Here is a 22,091-nt window from a genome sequence, read left to right as displayed (position 1 = left end):
CCCATTGAAGTGCGTTTTGATTGCTTGACTGCTGCTTCCTTGGCCGTTGACTGTGGATTCAAGTAAAATGAATTCTTCAACAACTTCAATATTTTCTCCATTTATCATGATGTTGCTTATTGGTCCAGTTGTGAGGATTTCTCTTTTCTTTATGTTAAGGTTTATTCCATATTGAGGACTGTATTCTTTGATCTTCATCAGTATGTGCTTCAAGTCCTCTTCCCTTTCAGCAACCAAGGTTGTGTCAATGCATAATGCCGGTTGTTAATTCTGATGCCCTGTTCTTCATACAGCCAAGCTTCTTGGATTATTTGCTCAGCATACAGATTGAATAAGTATGGTGAAAGAAACAATACAACCCTGACGCACAGCTTTCCTGACTTTAAAAAAACTGCCTCTTGGTCTCTGTACGGGTTCCTTATGAGCACAATTAAGTGCTCTGATAGTCCCATTCTTCACAACGTTATCCATAATTTGTTATGACCCACACAATTGAATACCTTTGCATAGTCAATAAGACGCAGGTAATCACCTGTCTGGCATTTTCATCTTTCAGCCAGGATCCAACTGATATCAGCAATGATATCCTTCATTTCACATCCTCCTCTGATTCCAGCTTGAATTTCTGGCAGTTTCTTGTCAGTGTACTGCTGCCACTGCTTTTGAATGATCTTCAGCAAAATTTTACTTGCATGTGATATTAAAATTGTCCAATAATTTCTGCTTTCTGTTAGATCACCTTTCTTTGGAATAGGCATAAATATGAATCTCTTCCAGTCAGTTGGACAGGTCGCTGTTTTCCAAATTTCTTGGCATAGGCATGTGAAAACTTCTGGTGCTGTACCCGTTTGTTGAAACATCTCAATTGGAATTCCATCAAATCCTGAAGCCTTGTTTTTCAACAATGTTGTTAGTGCAACTTGAATTCTTCCTTCGGTAACATCAGTTCTTGATCATACACTACCTTCTGAAATGATTGAATGTCGACCAATTTTTTTGGTACAGTGACTCCGTGTAGTCCTTCCTGTGTCATTCAGTATTTTGCCTATGGAATCCTTCAATATTGCAACTCAAGTCTTGAATTTATTCTTCAGTTCTTGCAGCTTGAGAAATATCGAGCATGTTCTTCCTTTTTGATTTTCTAACTCCAGGGCCAAGCTGCAGTGAAGGTATTGGCAAAAAACAAGGCTCCAGGAATTTATGGAAAAGCAGTTGATATCTTTCAACAAACAGATGCAGTGCTGGAAGTGCTCACTCGTCTATGCCAAGAAATTTGGAAGACAGCTACCTGGCCAACTGACTGGAAGAGATCCATATTTATGCCTATTCCCAAGAAAGGTAATCCAACCAAATGTAGAAATTATGGAACAATATCATTAATACCACCAAAAAAAAAAAAACATTGCAGTCAAGTCGATTCTGACTCATAAGTAAAATTTTGCTGAAGATCATTCAAAAGTGGCTGCAGCAGTATATCAACAGAGGACTGCCAGAAATTGAAATCGGATTCAGAAGAGGATGTGCAACAAGGTATATCATTGCTAATGTCAGAAGAATCCTGGCTGAAAGCAGAGAATACCAGAAAGATGTTTACCTGTGTTTTATTAACTATGCAAAGGAATTCAACTATGTGGATCATAACAAATCATGGATACCGTTGGGAAAAGTAGGAATTCCAGAATGCTTAATTGTGCTCATGCGGAACCCATGCATGGGTCAAAAGGCAGATGTTCTAACAGAACAAGAGGATACCGTGTGGTTTAAATTCAGGAAAGCTGTGTGTCAGGGTTGTATCCTTTCACTATATTTATTAAATCTGTATGCTGAACAAATAATTCAAGAATCTGGAGTGTATGAAGAAGAACAGGGCAACAGGATTGGAGGAACACTCATTAAAAACCTGAAGATGACACAACCTTCCTTGCTGAAAAGGAAGAGGACTTGCAGCACTTACTGATGAAGATCAAAGACCACAGCCTTCAGTATGGATTACACCTCAGCATAAAGAAAACAAAGATCCTCACAACTGGACCAATAAGTAACATCACGATAAACGGAGAAAAGATTGAGGTTGTGAAGAATTTCATTTTACTTGGATCCATGATTAACAGCCATGGAAGTAGTAGTCAAGATATTAAAAGACATATTGCATTGGGCAAATCTGCTAGAAAAAAAAAAAAAAGGCCTCTTTAAAGTGTTCAAAAGCAAAGATGTCACTTTGAGGACTAAGGTGAGCCTGACCCAATCCATGGTCTTTCCAATCATCTCACATGTATGTGAAAACTGGACGAAAAATAAGGAAGACTGAAGAAGAATTGATGCCTTTGAACTGTGGAGCTGGTGAAGACTATTGAATGGGCTGTCAAAAGAATGAAAAAATCTGTCTTAGGAGAAGCATAACCAGAATGCTGCTTAGAAGTAAGGTAGCGAGGCTATGTCTCACACACTTTGCACATGTTATCAAGAAGGATATGTCCCTGGGGAAGGGCATCAAACTCAGTAAATGAGAGGGTCATCAAAAAAGAGGAAGACCTCCATTGAGATGGATTGACACAGAGGCTGCAACAATGGGCTTAAGAATGGCAACAATTGTGAGGATGGTGCAGGGCTGAGCAGTGTTTTGTTCTGGTCCACATAGGGTTGCTGTGAGTCAGAAATGACTCGATAGCACCTAACAACAATAATTCCAAGTCTTTGCACATGTTACTATAATACTTTACTTTGTCTTCTCGAGCCGACCTCTGAAATCTTCTGTTCAGCTCTTTCACTTCGTTATTTCTTTCTTTCTCTTTAGCTACTCGACATGTAAGAGCAAGTTTCAGAGTCTCTTCTGAGATTCATTTTGTTTTTTTCTTTCTTTTATGTCTTTTGAATGACCTCTTTTTTCATGCGTGATGCCCTTGATGGCATTCCACAAGGCATCATGTCTTTGGTAATTAGTGTTAAATGCATAAAATGTATTTTTGAGATGGCCTCTAAATTCAGGTGGGATATACTAGAGGTTGTATATTTGCCCCTGTGGGCTTGCTCCAATCTTCTTCAGCTTCAACTTGAATTTGCATATGAGCAATTGACAATCTGACTAGGAAAAAGGACCTGGCAGTCTACTTCTGAAAAAAATTTTCTGGTGAAAATCTTATGAATAGCAAAAGGACATTGTCTAATATAATGCTGGAAGATGAGCCTCTTGGGTTGGAATGCACTCAGAATGCTACTGGGGAAGAGCTGCCTCCTCAAAGTAGACTTGACCTTAATGATGTGGATGGAGTCAAGCTTTTGGGAACTTCATTTGCTGTGTTGGCATGACTCAAAATGAAAAGAAACACCCATTAATCATAGGAACATATAAAGTACAAAATATGAATCTAGGAAAATTGTAAATCATCAAAAATGAAATGAAACTCATAAATATCAGCATCCTTGGCATTAGTGAGCTGAAATGGACTGGTATTGGCCATTTTGAATTGAACAATCATATGGTCTACTACACAGGGAGTGATGAATTGAAGAGGAATGGAGTTGTAGTCATCATCAAAAAGAACATTTCAAGATCTATCCAGAAGTACAATGCTGTCTGTGATAGGATAATACCCATATGCTTACAAGGAAGGCCAGTTAATATGACTATTATTCAAATTTACACACCAATTACTAAGGTGAAAGATGAATAAATTGAAGGTTTTTACCAACTTCTGCAGCCTGAAATTGATCAAACATGCAATCAAGATGCATTGATAATTACTGGTGATTGAAACCCTGGTGGCGTAGTGGTTAAGTGCTATGGACGTTAACCAAGAGGTCGGCAGTTTGAATCCGCCAGGTGCTCCTTGGAAACTCTACGGGGCAGTTCTACTCTGTCCTATAGAGTCGCTATAAGTCAGAATCGACTCGACAGCAGTGGGTTTGGTTTTTGGTTTTTTTGGGACGTGAAAGTTGGAAACAAAGAAGAATCAGTAGTTGGAAAATATGGACTTGTTGATAGAAAAGGTACCAGTGATGACATGACTGAATTTTGCAAGACTAACAACTTCTTGATTGCAAATACCTTTCTTCAGATATAGAAAGTTTTATATCAACAAAGTGGTCCATGCAGTTGTAGAGGCTGGAACGTCCCAGGTCCATGGGCCAGGTTGGAGGCTTCTCCTAATTCACATATCCACAGGGGCTGGCAAGCCTAAGATTGGCAGGTCAGACATCAGGGCTCTCACTCAAAGGCTGGGAAGACCAACAAATCCTAAGATTGGCAGACAAGGTGCTGGCTTAAGTCCCAAGAACAGCAGTTAAGCTGCTAGCTCAAGTTCCAAGAACTGGAGGTCAGATGAACAGGAGCCAGCTGCAGGATCCAGAGCATGCAAAAACTTGCGAGCCTTGCCGTGGAAGCACCAGTTAAGAAATCAAAAGATGCATTGCATTGGGCAAACTGGCTTCAAGAGATCTCTTTAAAGTACTAAAAGCCAAAGATATCACCTTGAGGACTAAGGTGGGCCTGATCCAAGCCATGGTATTTTCAATTGCCTCACGTGCATGTTAAAACTGGATAATGAATAAGGAAGACCAAAGAAGAATTGATGTCTTTGAATAGTGGTGCTGGCAAAGAATATTGAATATACCATGGACTGCCAAAAGAACGAACAAATCTGTCTTGGAAGAAGTACAACAAGAATGCTCCTTGGAAGCAAGGATGGCGAGACTGTGTCTCACAAAACTTGGAAATGTTATCAGGATGAATTAGTCCGTAGGAAAGAACATCATGCTTGGTAAAGTAGAGGGTCAGTATAAAAGAGGAAGACGCTCAATGAGATGGATTGACACGGTGACTACAATGATGGGCTCAAGCATAGCAACAATTGAGAGGATGGCACAGGGCCAGGCAGTGTTTCCTTCTGTTGTGCATAGGATGGCTATGAGTCTGAACCAATTGACAGCACCTAACAGTAACAACATACCATCTATCTGGAGATAGAAACCAAAAGGGAAGAAAACCCTCAGCATTTCTCAAACTGAAAGAACTGAAGAAAAATTCAACCCCTGAGTTGTAACATTGAAGGATTCTACAGGGAAAATATTAAATGACACAGGAAGCATTCAAATAAGGTGGAAAGGATACCCAGAGTCACTATACCAAAAAGAATTGGTCGACATTCAACCATTTCAGGAGGTAGCATATGATCAGGAACCAATGGTACTAAAGAAAGAAGACTGGACAGCTCCTAACAACCAAAACATATCATTTGTGAGTAATGTGCTTCCTTAATCAATTAACTGTATGAGACCAAACAGTCAACATTTACCCAAAAGCAAAGATGAGAAGGCAAGGGGCGGGGGGGGGGGGGGGAATAGATCAATGGAAACAGAACAGAAATAATTAGAATCCTGACAAAGTATAAAAATTGTGACCAATGGCACAGAATAATTTAAAGGGTAACCTAATTTGCTGTGTTAACTTCCACCTGAAACACAATAAAATATTATTTAAAAAAAAACTAAGAAAATATCCACTGGTTTGAGCAACAAGAAGAATGTTAATAATTTTGCCTACAGTAATTTCAAAGGAAATCAAAGAACAGGAGAGTTGAAATGTGATTGAGAATTGAAGAAAGGAAAACAATCAGTGTAAATTTATTTATTTCTTTATTTTACTGTGCTTTAAGTGAAAGTTTACAGTTCAAATTAGTTCCTCATATAAAAATTTATACACACGTTATGTGACCCTAGTTGCTCTCCACACAATGTGATAGTGCACTCCTCCTGTCAGTCCCTGGTTTCCTGTGTCCGTTCAACCAGCTCCTGTCCCTTTTTGTCTTCTCATCTAGCTCCCAGACAGAAGTTGCCCATTTAGTCTCATGTATCTACTTGTAAGAAGCACTCTCTTGACGAGTATCATTTTATGTCTTATGGTCCAGTCCAATCTTTGTCTGAAGAGTTGGATTTGGGAATCATTTCAGTTCTGGTCTGACGGAGAGTCTGGAGGCCATGTCTTCCAGGGTCCCTGCAGTCCAGTCAAATCATTAAGTCAGGTCTTTTTACTAGAATTTAAGTTCTACACCCCACTTTTCTCCTGCTCCATCTGGTACTCTCTGTTATATTCTCTGTCAGGGCTGTCGTTGTTGGTAGCTAGGCACCATCTAGTTCTACTGGTCACAGGCTGACGGAGTCTATGGTTTATGTGGCTCTTTCTGTCTCTTGGCCTAATATTTTCCTTGTGTCTTTGGCGCTTCATTCTCCTTTGCTCTAGGTGGGTTGGGACAAATTGATGTATCTTAGATGGCTGCTCGTTAGCTTTTAAGACCCCAGACACCACTCACCAAAATGGAATGCAGAAAGCTTTCTTAATAAACTTTTTTATGCCAGTTGATCCCGAAGTCCCCTGAAACCATGGTGCCCAGACCTCTGCCCCTGCTACTCTGTCCCTTGAAGTGTTTGGTTGCATTTGGGAGGCTTCTCAGCTTTTGGTTCAGTCCAGTTGTGCTGACTTCCCCTGCATTGTGTGTTGTTCTTCCCTGCACCTAAAATAATTCTTATCCACTATCCAGGTAGTGAATACCCGTCACCTGTCTCCGCACCCTTCTAACCATCAAAGAATGTTTTCTTCTGTGTTTAAACCTTTTCATGAGCTCTTCCAATAATGGTGTCATACAGTATTTGTCCTTTTGTCACTGACTAATTTCACTCAGCATAATGCCTTCCAGATTCATGCATGTTATGTTTCGAGGCTTCATCGCTCTTCTTTATCATTGCGTGGTATTCCATTGTGTAAATATACCCTAATTTGTTTATCCATTCGTCCTTTGATGGACACCTGTGTTGTTTCCATCTTTTTGCTATTGTGAACAGTGCTGCAACGAACATGGGAGCGCATATATCATATATTCTTGTAATGGCTCTTATTTCTCTAGGATATATTCCAAGGAGTGGGATTGCTGGATAGTATGGTACTTCTATTTCTAGTTTTTAAGAAGCACCAAATCGATTTCCAAAGTGGTTGTAACATTTTACATTTCCGCCAGCAGTGTATAAGCGTTTTGGTCTCTCCACAACCTCTCCAACATTTACTACCTTGTGTTTTTTGAATTAATGATAGCCTTGTTGGGGTGAGATGCTATCTCATTGTAGTTTTGATTTGCATTTCTCAAAGATTGTTTCCTTTTCTATGTAAAAGTTTTCATGAGTTTTTACAGTAGTGGTCTCATACATTACTTGTCCTTTTGTGATTGACTTATTTCACTCAGCATAATGCCCTCCAGATTCCTCTATGTTGTGAGATGCTTCACAGATTCGTCATTGTTCTTTATCGTTTCTTGATACTCCATTGTGTGTATGTACAGCAGTTTGTTTATCCTTCATCTGTTGATGGACATCTAGGTTGTTCCCGTCTTTTTGCTGTCGTGAACTATGATGCAGTGAACATGGGTGTGCATATGTCCATTCATGTGACAACTCTCATGTCTCTAGGATGTATTCCTAGGAGTGGGATTGCTGGATCATATGGTATTTCTATTTCTAGCTTTCTAAGCACTATATTGTCTTCCAAAATAGTTGTACCATTTTGCATTCCCACCAGCAGTGCATAAAATTTCCAATTTCCCTGCAGCCTCTCTAACATTTATTATTTCCTGTTGTATTGATTCATGCCAGTAATGTTGGGGTGAGATGATATCTCATTGTGGTTTTGATTTGCATTTCTCTGACGGCTAGAGACCGTGAACATTTCCTCATGTATCTGTTGGCCGCTTGAATGTTTTCTTTGGTGAAGTATCTGTTCCTTTGCCCATTTTTTAATCGGACTGTTTTCTTTTTGTTGTAGAGGAGTTGGATTTTCTTGTAGATTTTAGAGATTAGGCTTTTGGTTGATTTATAATAGCCAATTTTTTTTCCCCAGTCTGTAGATTCTCTTTTTACTCTTTTGGTGAAGTCTTTTGATGAGCATAATTGTTTAATTTTTAGAAGATCCCAGTTATCTAGCTTATCCTCTGGAGCTTGAGTGTTGTTGGTTGTGGTTTCTATTCTGTTGAAGCCATGTATTAGGGCCTGTAGCATTGATCCTACTTTTTCTTCTATGTACTTCATATTTTTTGGCTTTATATTTACGTCTTTAATCCATTTTGAGTTAGTTTTTATATATGGTGTGAGGAACGGGTCCTGTTTCTTTTTTTTTTTTTTTTTTTTGCAGATGGACATCCAGTTTTGCCAGCATCATTTGTTAAAAAAAGACTGTCTTTTCCCCATTTGATGGACTTTGGCCTGTCAAAGATCAGGTGCCCATAGGTGGAGGGAATTACATCTGGATTCTCGATTTAGTTCTATTGGTCAATGTATCTGTTGTATCAGTACCAGGCTGTTTTGACTACCATAGCTGTATAGTAGGTTCTGAGGTCAGGTAGTGCAAGTCCTTCTACTTTATTCTTCTTCTTCAATTGTGCTTTACTTTTCCAGGGCGTCTTACCTTTCTATATAAAGTAAATGATAAGTTTTTCCATCTCTTTAATAAATGTTTTTGGTATTTGGATTGGTATTGCCTTGTATTTGTAAATTGCTTTAGGTAGAATTTTCATTTTCACAGTGTTGAGTCTACCTATCTATGAGCATGGTATATTTTTCCATTTATGTAGACCTCTTTTGGTTTCTTGCAGTAGTGTTTTGTAGTTTTCTTTGTATAGGTCTTTTACATCCCTGGTTAGAATTATTCCCAAGTATTTTATTTTTTTAGGGGCTATTATAAATGGTATTGTTTTCATAATTTCCTTCTTGTCATTCTCTTTATTGGTGTATAGGAATCCAACTGATTTTTGTATGTTTATCTTGTATCCTGCCACTCTGCCAAATATTTCTTAGTCCCAGTAGCTTTCTTGTGGAGTCTTTTGGGTTTGCTATGTATGGTATCATATCATCTGCAGATAGGGACAGTTTAACTTCTTCATTACCAATATGGATGCCCTTTATTTCTGTTTCTTGTCTTATTGCTCTAGCTAAGACTTCCAACACAATGTTAAATAGGAGTGGTGATAAAGGACATCCTTGTCTTGTTCCTGTTCTCAGGGGAATGTTTTCAGCCTCTCTCCAATAAAAATGATGTTGGCCATTGGTTTTGCATAGATGCCCTTTATTATGTTGAGAAATTTCCCTTCTGTATCTATTTTATTGAGAGTTTTTAGCAGGAATGGGTGTCAGACTCTGTCAAATGCCTTTTCTGCATCGATTGAGATGATCATGTGATTCTTTTCTTTCTTTTTGTTTGTGCGGTGGATTACATTGATTGATTTTCTAATGTTGAACCATTCTTGCATACCTTGTATGAATCCTACTTGGTTGTGGTGTATTTTTTTTTTTGTTTTGATATAATGTTGAATTCTATCGGCTAGAATTGCATTGAGAATTTTTGCATCTATATTCATGGGAGGTATCAGTCTGTGATTTTCTTATTTTGTGTTGTCTTTGCCTGGTTTTGGTATCAGGGTTATGCTGGCTTCATGGAATGAATTTGGCAGTATTGCTTCCTTTTCTATACTCTAAAATAGCTTGATTTGTACTGGTATAAGCTCTTCTCTGAATGTTTGGTAGAATTCTCCAATGAAGCCACCTGGGCCAGGACTTCTTTTGTTGGGATTTTTTAAATTACCTTTTCAATCTCTTGTTATGAGTCTGTTCAGAGTTTCAACATCATTTTGTGTTAGTTTGGGTGGGTAGTGTGTCTCTAGAAATTTGTCCATTTCCTCCAGGTTTTCAAATTTGTTGAGTATAGTTTTTCATAATACTCTGTTATGATCCTTTCTATTTCAGATGGGTCTGTTGTAATGTCCCTTGTTTCATTTCTTATTTGGGTTATTTGTGTCCTCTTCTGTTTTTCTTTTGTCAGTTTGGCCAGTGGTTTGTCCATTTTGTTGATGCTTTCAAAGAACCAACTTTGGGTTTTGTTGATCTTTCTATTGTTTTTCTATCCCTATTTCATTTATTTCTGCTCTGATCTTTATTATTTCCTTTCTTCTTTTGCTGTTCTCTATTTGTTCTAGTTGTGTAGCTAATGTTTTGATTTTGTCACTTTCTTCTTTTTTGATGTGTGCATCTATTGCTATAAACTGAGCTCTGAGGACTGCCTTTGCTGTGTCTCAAAGGTTTTGGTATGATGTGTTTTCATTCTCATTAGATTCTAGGAATTTTTTTATTCCATCCCTGATTTCTTCTATTACCCAGTGGTTTTTAAGAAGGGTGTTATTCCGTTTCCATGTAATTGATTTTTTTTTCTCCTTACTCTTCTTTTTGTTAATTTCTACTTTGATGGCATTGTGGTGAGAGAAGATACTTTGTATTACCTCAGTGTTTTGGACTTTGTTGTGAGTTGCTCTGTGGCCTATAATGTGGTCTATTCTGGAGAACGTTCCATGTGCATTGGAAAAGAATGGAATGTTCTGTATATGTCTATGAGGTTAAGTTGGCTGATTGAGCTCTTTAGCTGTTCTGTATCTCTGTTGAGTTTCTTTCTAGATAATCTGTCCTTTAGTGAGAGAGGTATGTTGAAGTCTCCTGCTATTATTGTGGAACTGTCAGTTTCTCTTTTCAGTGCTGTTAGAGTTTATTTTATGTGTTTTAGAGCCCTGTCATTGGGAATCCCAGTGCTGTCGATGGGAGCATAGATATTTATTATGATTAAGTCTTCATGATGGGTCATCCATTTAATCATTAATATAGTACGTTTCTTTGTCTTTTATGATGGATTTTGTTTTAAAGTCTATTTTATCTGTGGTTAGAATAGCCACTCCTGTTATTTTTTGGTAGTTATTTGCTTGATTTTTTTTTTTTTTGGCATCCTTTAATTTTTAATCAATTTATGTCTTTGTTTTTAAGGTGTGTCTCTTGTAGACAGCATATTGATGGATCCTGTTTTTTTTATCCATTCTGTCTATCTCTTTATGGGTTCATTTAGGCCATTTACATTCAGCGTAATTATTGCTAGGTGTGAGTTTATCGCTGTAATTTATTTTGTAGTGCTTTTTTTGTGTTGCTAACATTTTCTTTGTCCCTCTTACTCTTCTGTGCTGAGTGACTTTTGTTTGTGGATTTCTTTTTCATTTCTCTTTGTTTTTGTAGATTTTGTTTTTATTGAGACTTTATGTTTTTCTTCTTTATTTTGATGAGTAGGTTTGTTAACTTTCTTTGTGGTTACCTTGAAATTTAATTTTATCTTTCTAAGTTTGAATCAGTCTATTATTACTTGGTGTTTCTTTGCCTTCCTCTCCATTAGAAAGTTCTATACCTACACAATTTATTCCCTCTTTTATTGTCCTGACATTGTTTTCATTTACAGATTAACCTCTCTGATTCCCTGTTGCAATTCTTTTGGTTTTGGATAGACTTTGAGAGTTCATTTTCTAGGTTGGCATCTGGCTGGTACAATCTTGGGTCCTAGATTCACGCTGTGGTCTGATGTCGTTTGTTCTCAGGCCGAAGGACTCCCTTTAATAATTCTTCTAAGTTTGGTTTGGTTTGTACATATTCCCTTAATTTCTATTTATCTGGAAATGTCCTAATTTCACTATCATATTTGAACAAAAGTTTTGCAGGATGTATTATTCTTGGTGGGCAAACTTTTTCTTTCAATGTTTTATGTATGTCATCCCATTGCCTTCTTGACTGCATGGTTTCTGCTGAATAATTAGAGCTTAGTCTTACTGTTTCTCTTCTGTATGTGACTTTTTATTTTTCTTGAGCTGCTCTCAGGAGTTTTTCTTTGTCTTTGGGTTTTTTTTTGGTTTTAGCAAGTGTGGTTATGATATGCCTTGGTGTTTTTCTTTTGGGATCTATCCTATATGGGGTTTGTGGAGCTTCTTGGATGGTCAGCTTTTCATCACTCATGATATTAGGGAAGTTTTCTGTCAGCAATTCTTCAATGACCCTCTCTATGTTTTCCACTTTCCCTCCCTGTTCTGGGACTCTGATCACTCGAAAATTTTTGCTTTCGATTGTATTTCACATAATACTTAGGGTTTCTTCATTCTTTTTTCAGAATTTTCCTCAAAAAGAGTGCATCCAAATGTTTATCTTCAGTTTCTTTGATCCTGTCTTCCATCATTTCAAACCTGCTCCTCAGCCCTTCTATGACACTGTCCATTTCTGAAATCTTGTTTATCTCTTGGATTTCTAGTTGTTTTTGTATGTTTTTGTATGATTTCTACTTGTGAATTTATTTTGGCATTTTTTTCTGTGTTATTTTCCTGAATTCTTCCACTCTTTTGTCTGTATTTTTCATGATTTTGTCTAACTTTTTCATAAATTTGTCTATTTTTTCCTAATTTTTCTCTGCTTGTTACTTCAACTCTTGGATAGCCCTGAATATTAGAGATTTGAATTCCCTGTCAGGTAGTTCTAGTGCCGTTTCTTCTACTGGAAAGTCGTCTGGTGTTTTATTTTGGACAACTACTAGAACCATCCTGTTCTTCTTCGTATGTCATGATATTGTCTGGTGTCTTTGAGACATTCAGTAGTTATTTTCTTTGTTTCTTGATTGTAGATTTATTGTTTTGTCCTTTTTTGTTTGTTTGTTTTAATTGGTTATGCCTGAGCAAGTGGCCTGTGCATTCTTTGTTTGCTTGTCTGTGGTCACAACAGTTTTCACTTCCCTGTCCAATGGGCAGGGCCAGTCACTCAGCTATTATGCAGCAAAGCAGGTCCAGCTGAAGGGGAGAGGCTAAGTTGTTTGTGGCAAGTACTAGGGCCGATAGGGTGGGCCAGGAATCAGTGCTGTGTAGGTTCCAGTAGGCCATGCCTGTGCTGCTCAGAGGTGTGATGTTCAGTGCATGGTGCAGGTAGACAGGAAAGGAGGGGAGGTTGTGATGTATTAAGCTAATATTGGTATGGGAAAGAGGAGAGAGAGGAGAAAGTAACAGGAGTCAAAAACAAACAAAGAAAAGAAAAAAAGAAAGGGTGCTAAGGGAGCTTTCTGTTGGAGAGGAGAGATAAGAGACCAAGAAAAAGGGGAAAAGAAAAAAACAATAACTAGATAAAAATTTGGGGGAAAAAAAGAAAAGAAAAGAAAAGCCTTCAGGGGTCCCACCAATATGGCTGCAAAGACTGGAGATGTGGCTCCCAGGCTGCCCAGTATAGCCTGGCTAGAGTGGGTATAGATGTCACATAGCACTAGGTATTCAGGAGACAGGAAAAAAAGGGTAAGCATAGAGATGAGAACTGAGAAATGGAGAAAGGCAGAAAGGGAAAAAGATAAGAAAAATAAAAATGAGAAAAAAAGAAATGCCAGCGAGGGATTACATGTATGTGGATGGGGGAGTGGTTGCTAAGCTGTGAAGTCCAGCCTGGCTAGAAGGGGCTCTCAGGTCTCAAAAAGAAAAAGAAAACAAACAGAACAAAGGAAAGCAAAACAAAACAAGCCCCCAAAAAAGTCTCCAGGGATCCCACCAGCGTGGTGTCGTGGGCTGGGGGATTGGTTCCCAGTCGAGTGGAGCTTCACAACCTTTCAAGAGGAAGCAAGGATGGCACACGGAGGTGTTCGAGAGAAAGAAATGGGAGATGATGGGAGGCACGGAAGAAACTAAAAGAAATGGAAAGAAGCAGCACCATCTCAGGGAGCTGGCCAATGTGGACCAGGCAAACCCAAGTGCTCCCTGGCCCAAAGCAGTGCCTCATGGCCAGGAGACTGCAGCTGGCAGGAAGCAGAGGAGGCTGAAGGGGGGCAGGAAGACAGGTGGGAGTTAGGGAAGCATATACCGCTCATTACCAGGTGCTCTGTCTCCTACTGGGAACTTCGCAAATCTGTTTTCCCATACTCCTTGTCCACCAGTCTCTGATATGGGTTGGGCAAATCCTAGCAGCATGAATGCTGTACTTCCTGGCAGGCTGAGCCACCATATCCAGCCAGGAATCTCGGAAGTAGAGCAGCAGGGAGAAGATAGGGGAGTGGGAAAGCCTGTATCACTGGCTACTGGGAGCTCTGTCTCCTGCTGGGAGCTCCATGAAGCTGCTTTCCCATGCTCCCTGACTGCTGATCCCCGACAGGAGTCAAAGATGGCAGATCCATGCTGCGTTAGCTCATACGTGTCCTCTGCACGTGTCTTTCCTTGCTCTCTGTCCTCTGTTAGTTTCTTATTCCATTTGGTGTTTGGCTGAGTTCTTTATCTCTCCAATTGACACTTTGGGTTCCAGGAATGACATTTGTTTTACTTAGTTTTTCAGGTCTTTGCTGTGGAGGGTTGATGTGATGCTTCAGCCTATGGTGCCATGTTGGCCAGAAGTCTCTTCCATGATCTTTATCATTTTAGATTTTATATTTAGGTCTTTGACCGATTTTGGGTTAGTTTTTGTGTGGCGTGGTGTGACATATGGGTCTTTTTTCATTGTTTTGCAGATGGATATCCAGTTATGCCAGTACCATTTGTTAGAGACTGTCTTTTTCCTATTAACAGACTTTGCGCCTTTGTCAAATATCACCTGCTCACAGATGGATGAATTTACATCTGGTTTCTCAATTCTGTTCCATCAATCTATTTATCTGTTGTACCAGTACCAGTACCAGTACCAGGGTGTTTTGGCTACCATGGCAGTATAATAGGTTCTAAAATCAGATAGTGTGAGGCCTCCCACTTTGTTGTTCTTCTTTGGTAACTCCTTACTCTCCTGGGACCTCTTACCTTTCCATATGAAATTGGTTTCTTGCAGTACTGTCTTGTAGTTCTCTTTGTTTAGGTCTTTTACATCTCTGGTTAGATTAATTCCTTAGTATTTTATCTTCCTGGCAGTATGGTAAATGATGTTGATATGTGATTTTCTCTTTGAAGTTCTCTTTGTTGGTATAGAGGAATCCAACTGATTTTTGTATGTTTATTTATTTATTTTTTAACTTGTATCCTGATACTTTGCTGAAATCTACCAGTTTCAGTAATTTTCTTGTGAATTCTTTGGGGTTTTCTGTATACAACATCATATCATCTGCAAATGCGGATAGTTTTACTTCTTCCTTACCAATTTGAATGCTCTTTGTTTCTTTTTCTAGACTAATTGCTCTGACTAGGACCTCCAACACAATGTTGAATAAGACCGGTGATAAAGGGCATCCTTATCTGGTTCCCGTTCTCAAGGGGAATGTTTTCAGACTCTCTGCATTTAGGATGATGTCGGTTGTTGGCTTTGTATAAATGCCCTTTATTATGTTGAGGAATTTACCTTCTATTCCTATTTTGCTGACAGTTTTTTCGTGAGTGGGTGTTGGACTTTGTCAAATGCCTTTTCTGCATCAATTCATAAGACCACAAGGTTCTTGTCTTTTGTGTTATTTACGTGATGATTACATTAGTTGTTTTTCTAATGTTGAACCACCGCTACATACCTGGTATAAACCCCACTTAGTCATGACGAATTATTTTTTTGGTGTGTTGTTGAATTCTATTTGCTAGAATTGTATTGAGGATTTTTGCATCTATGTTCATAAGGGATTTTGGTCTGTAATTATCTCTTTTAATGGTGTCTTCACCTGATTTTGGTATCAGGGTTATGCTGGCTTCATAGAATAATTTTGAGAGTATTCATTGTTTTCTATGCTTTGAAATACCGTTAGTAGTAGTGGTGTTAACTCTTCTCTGAAACTTTGATAGAATTCTCCAGTGAAACTCTCAGGACCAGGGCTTTTTTTTGTTGGGAGTTTTTAAATTACATTTTCAATCTCTTCTTTTGTTACAGTTTTATTTAGTTGTTCTCCCTCTGTGTTAGTTTAGGTAGGTAGTGTGTTTCTAGAAATTTGCCAATTTTCTCTAGGTTTTACAATTTGTTAGAGTATAATTTTTCACAGTATTCTGTTATGATTCTTTTAATTTCAGTTGGGTCTGTTGTGATATCGCCCATCTTATTTCTTATTTGGGTTATTTGCTTCCTGTCCTGTTTTTCTTTTGTCAGTTTGGCCAGTAGTTTATTGATTTTGTTAATCTTTTCAAAGAACCAGGTTTTGGTCTTGTTTATGCTTTCAACTGTTTTTCTATTTCATTTTATTCTGCTCTAATTTTTATTATTTGCTTTCTTCTGGTGCTTGAGGGCTTCTTTTGCAGCTCTCTTTCTATTTCTTTGAGTTGTAGGGATAATACTTTGATTGTGGCCCTTTCTTCTTTTTGGAGGTGTGCATTTATTGCTATAAATTGACCTCTGAGCACTGCTTTTGCCATGCCCCAATGGAACTGTTAAGATGTGTTTTCATTCTCATTTGATTCTGTGAATTTCTTTTTATTCCATCTGTACTTTCTTCTATAGCCCAGTAGTTTTTGAGCAAGGAGTTGTTCAGTTTTCATGTGTATGATTATTTTTCCTTGCTTTTTCTATTATTGATTTCTACTTTTATGGCTTTGTGGTCAGAAAAGATGCTTTGTAATATTTTGATACTTTGGATTCTGTTAAGGATTGCTTTATGTCTAATATGTGGTCTATTCTAGAGAATGTTCCATGTTCATTGGAAAAGAGAATATACTTGGCTGCTGTTGGGTGGAGTGTTCTGTATATGTCTATGAGATCAAGTTGGTTGATTGTGGCATTTAGATCTTCTGTGTCTGTCATGGATTGAATTACGTCCCCGCCCCATGTGTATAACAAGTTGTTTAGGACATGATTTCCAGTATTGTATGGTCATCCTCCATTTTGTGATTGTAATTTTATGTTGAGAGGATTAGGGTGGGGTTGTAACACCACCCTCACTCGGGCCACCTCCCTGATCCAAGGTAAAAGGAGTTTCCCTGGGGTATGGCAAGTACCACCTTTTATCTCTCAAAAGATAAAAAGAAAGGGAAGCATGCAGAGAGCTGGGGACCTCATACCACCAAGAAAGCAGCACCAGGAGCAGAACGTGTCCTTTGGACACAGGGTCCCTGCACCTGAGAACCTCTTTGACCGGGGGAAGACTGAGGACAAGGACCTTCCTCCAGAGCCAACAGAGAAAGAAAGCCTTTTCCTGTAGATGACACCCTGAATGTGGACTTATAACCTACTAGACTGTGAGAAAATTAATTTCCCTTTGTTAAAGCCATCCACTTGTGGTATTTCTGTTATGGCAGCACTAGATAACTAAAACAGTATCTTTATAGAGCTTCTTTCTGGCTGTTCTGTCCTTCACAGAAAGTCATGTGTTGAAGTCTCTCACTATTATTGTGGAGCTCTCTGTCTCTCTTTTCATTGCTGTTAGAGGGTGTTTTATGTATTTTGGAGCCCTGTCATTGGGTTCATAAATATTTATTATGGTTATATCTTCCTGGTATAAAAAAAATTGACCCTTTAATCATTATATTGTGTCCTTCCTTATCCTTCGTGGTGGATTTTACTTTAAAGTCTATTTTGTCAGAGATTAATATTGCTACTCCTGCTCTTTTCTGATTGTTGTTAGCTTGGTATATATATTTTTCCATCCTTTGAGTTTTAGTTTGTTTTTGTATTTTAAGTCTAAAGTGTGTCTCTTGTGAGCAGCATATATACAGATCGTGGTTTTTTTTTTTTTTTTTTTTAATCCATTCTGCCACTCTCTGTCTCTTTATTGGTGCATTTAGTCCATTCACATTCAGCGTAATTATTGATAGGTATGAGTTTAGTGCTGTCATTTTGGTGTCTTTTTTTTGTTTGTGTTGTTGATAGTTTCTTTGTTCCACTTAATTTTCTGTGCTGAGTCATTTTTCTTTATGTATTTTCTTTTCATTTTTTTCACTGCTGTTGATTTTGTATTTGCTGAGTCTTTATGTTTTTCTCGTATTTTATTTTGATGAGTAGGGTTGTTAGTCTCCTTTGTGGTTACCTTAATATTACCCCTATTTTTCTAAGTTTAAGCAAATCTTTTATTTTTCTATATTGCTTTGACTTCGTTTCCATATGAAAGCTCTATGACTACATTTTTTAGTCCCTCTTTTTTTTTAAATATTGTCATCATTTATGTATCGATGTCTCTGTTTCCTTATTTTCAGTGTTTTAGCTTTGATTTATTTTTGTGACTTCCCTATCTGGGTTGATATCTGGTTACTCTGTCCTGTGTTCTAGTCTTGGGGGTGTTATCTGATATTAATGATTTTCTAACTGGAGGACTCGCATTAGTATTTCTTGTAATTTTGGTTTGGTTTTTGCAAATTCCCTAAACTTCTTTTAATCTGGAAAGCCCTAATTTTGTCAACATATTTGAGAAACAGTTTTGCTTGACATATATTTCTTGGCTGGTAATTTTTTTCCTTCAAGGCTTTATATATGTCATCCAATTGCCTTCTTGCCTGAATGGTTTCTGCCAAGTAGTCTGATCTTAGTTTTATTGACTGTCCTTTGTGGGTGACTTTTCATTTATCCCTAGCCACTCTTAAAATTCTCTCTTTATCTTAGGTTTTGGAAAGTTTGATTATAATATGTCTTGGTGACATTCTTTTGGGATCTACCTTGTGTGAGGTTTGAGGAGCATCTTGAATAGATGTCTTCTCATCTTTCATGATATCAGGGAAGCTTTCTGCCAACAAGTCTTCAACAATTCTCTCTGTATTTTCTGTTTCCCCAGCCCCCAGCCCCCTGTTCTGCCACTCCAATCAGTTGCAGGTTATTCCTTTGATAAAGGCCCCATAATTCTTAGAGTTTCTTCATTTTTAATATTCTTTTATCTGATTTTTCCTTAAAAAAGTTGGTGTCAAGTGCTTTATCTTCAGTCTCACTAATTCTGACTTCCATTGTCTCAATTCTGCTCCTATGACTTTCTATTGAGTTGTCTAATTCTGAAATTTTATTGTTAATCTTTTGGATTTCTGTTTGCTGTCTCTCTATGGATTCTTGCAGCCTGTTAAATTTGTCATTGTGTGCTTCTATAACCTTCTTAAGTTTCTCTATTGGTTTGTCTGTGTGTTCCTTGGCTTGTTTTGCATTTTGCCTGATCTCCTTCCTGATCTCTTGAAGAGTTCTGCATGCCAATCTTTTGCATTCTACCTGTGGTAATTCCAAGAATTTCTCTTCCTCCCAAAGACTTCTTGATTCTTTGTTTTGGGAGCTTGCTGAAGCCATCATGGTCTGCCTCTTTATGTGCTTTGATATTGACTGTTTTCTCTGAGCCATCAATAAGATATTATATTTATTTATTTTATGTTTGTTTACTCTGTTCTAGCTTCTAGTTTTGTTTCGATATGCCCAAATATGCTGCTCATGTGAGCTAGTTTGATTATTGGTGCCTTCAAAGCTGTAACGTCCTGTCACCAGGTGGTCAGATATGTTACTAGGTATGTTAACCCAGGAGTCCATATATTTTTCTTATATAGATCCAGCTGGGGTGTCCAGGTAGTTGGTCACCAAGTGCGTGGTTCAGGCTTTTGCCTACAGTCCTAGATGGGCAGAGGTGATTGATTAGGCACAGTTTTTTTTTTTTTTTTATCTGGCTGCAGTAGAGGGTCATGCTCTGAGCAAGGTAGGGGGCAGACGGCTGCCCCTGAGTGTCTGGGAGAAAGCATGTCCTTGTTCTCTAGAGTGGTTGGTGGGTGGGTTGTGCAGCTGGACTATGGATACCCAATGCTTTTGGCAGTAAGGACTGGGAGGCCCCACTTTTTCTTAGATTCCATTTTCAGGTGACTAGGTGGCATGGGTGGAGCTACCAGTCCCCAGGCTGCTGATGTGGGTACGTGCAGACCCTTCTTAATGGGCAGAGTGGTGTCAAATGTCACGAACATGCCACTCCACTATAGCTGATACAGTGAAGTTAGGCTTCAGCAAATACCCTGCTGTACTGTGCTAATGAGGGCCAATGCTGTTGAAATGGGCCCACACTAGTCTATGCAGGGGTAAAAAGCATTTAAAGTTTGTGGACCCTTTATGCCTGTGCCTAGGCAAAGGATCTGTGCCTGACCTGAGTTCCCAGTTCAGGGGAGCTGGAAGATTATTTTTCCCTGTTTGTTAATTTGTTCCCTCTCCAAGTTTGGGAAAATGGCTCAGGGTACATGATGGGTCTTACTTCCAGCCCAGGGAAGTGACAGTCAGTGAAGCCAGCCCAGGATCCAGTGCAGAGTGGGGAGAGAGCAGGTAAATGGGAAAGAGTTTCTTCCCAAACAGGGTTTTTTTTTTCACCCATGTGGTTGGTTAGATGCGTGTACTTTTGCTGATTGAGTGCTGCTTTTCACTGGTTCTGGAAGTTTGAGTAGACTCTCTGCCACTCAATCTCTCCCATTGTGGAAAACGCATCCCAAATGCCTCTGCTTGCCTCACCTTGTAGGCCAACTGATCCAGCCCAGAGGGTGCTGATTCCTGCTGGGTCAGGTCTGGAAACTCCTAGTTGCTTCTAAACTGTCTCTCCCTCCTCCTGCCACTAACTTCGATTCCTCAACTTTGCCTTTGATGTTCAGGCCCCTAGATTGTCATATATAATCAAGTTACATGTTTTTTGGGGGGGTCTTTTTTGTATGAGGGACCACTGGAATCATCTGATTACTCTGCCATCTTCGCCCCACCTTCTGAAAATTTAATTTTAAAGCATCTAACTGGTGCAGAAAAGAGCAGATAAGGTGCTATGTAAAGAGTAATGTAGTTAAGATTTGAAAAAATGAGGGAGGCTACCCTGTGCACAAATATAGATCATCAAGCAATGGTGAAGCCAAGCCGAGTCTAAACATTTACATTGGCAACAATCAATTTATGTGCTTTTCATCTAGTGGTGCTTAGCTTCCATGAGGTGGGGGTCCAGGGTACATATGATTGGTTTGACCTAATAATTATTATAAGATAAAGGTTTCCAGAGTGGGTGTAGTGGAAAAAATAAGGCCAGAAGGTTGAGGGTGAAAGCAATATTATTCATCATGGTGGAAAGAATGGAAGGAAAACTATGAGGGGGTGATTGTCTGGAGGAAAAAGGTAGGGTCCAGATGTCTAACAACAAGAGTTTTAGAAGATAGAGAGTGAAAGAGCTGAAGGAATGAGAGGTTATGGGCACAGGTTGATAAATTGTAGCTTAAGATTTGGTAAGTCATTCAGTTTCAGCTGATGACAATGCTTACATTGAGGTAGTAGTGTGTAGTAAAGTAGAGCCATTTATGGATCACCAGCCTGAGTAGTCAATGATTGTGTGTGTTAGATGCTGTTGAATCAAATCTGACTGAGAGTGACCTCTCTTAGTCATCTAGTGCTGCTATAACAGAAATACCAAAAGTGGATGGCTTTGATAAAGATAAATTTATTTCTTCACAGTAAAGTAGGCTCAAAGTCCAAATTCAGAGTGTCAGTTCCAGGAGAAGGCTTTCTCTCTGTTGACCTTCTCATCAATCTTCCCCCAGACAAGGAGCTTCTCTGTGCAGAGACCCCGGGTCCAAATGACATACTCTGCTCCTAGCACTGCTTTCTTGGTGGCATGAGGTCCCTCCTCTCTGCTCACTTCCTTTTCCTTTTTATCTCTTGAGAGATAAAATGTGATGCAGGCCACACCCCAGGGAAACTCCCTTTACATTGGATCAGAGATGTGACCTGGGTAAGGGTGTTACATTTCCACCCTATACCTCTTTAACATAAAACTGTGATCACAAATTGCAGGACAACCACACAATGCTGGGAATCATGGCCTAACCAAGTTGACACATATTTTTTGGGGACACAATTCATTCCATGACATTCCACACTTTGGCCCCCAGAAAATCACATCTTCGCAACATGCAAAACATATTCACCCCATCAGATCATAGCGAAAGTCTTAACTCCAAAATCCAAAAATTTCTCTTGGTCTGTGAAACCTAGAATACAAGTTATCTGATTCCAAAGGTACAATGACAGAACAGGCACAAGGTAGACATTTCCATTACAACTGGGAGAAATTGGAGGAAAACAAGGGATAACAAGTAGCAAGCAAGTCAGCAGAACACATCACATTAGCCCTCAAAGTTTTGAAAATAATATTCTGTTGTCTGAGACAATTTACACAATGGCCCTGCCCTCCAGACTCTAGATATTGGCCACACTCTCCAGATTCTGAGTGGCGGCCCCTCGGCCTTGGGCGTCTCTACATCTTCCAGGCCCACTGGGACAGCAACTCTGCTCCCTCAGCTTTAGGCATACCAATCTCCTAGTTCATCTGAGTGGTGACTCCACCCTTAGAAACACCAGAGGCCACAGCTCCACCATTTGAAACCCCA

This window comes from Elephas maximus, chromosome 2 (genome assembly GCF_024166365.1).
Source record: "Elephas maximus indicus isolate mEleMax1 chromosome 2, mEleMax1 primary haplotype, whole genome shotgun sequence".
NCBI classification, from domain to species: Eukaryota; Metazoa; Chordata; class Mammalia; order Proboscidea; family Elephantidae; genus Elephas; species Elephas maximus.
Note: the sequence above shows the minus strand (reverse complement) of the source record.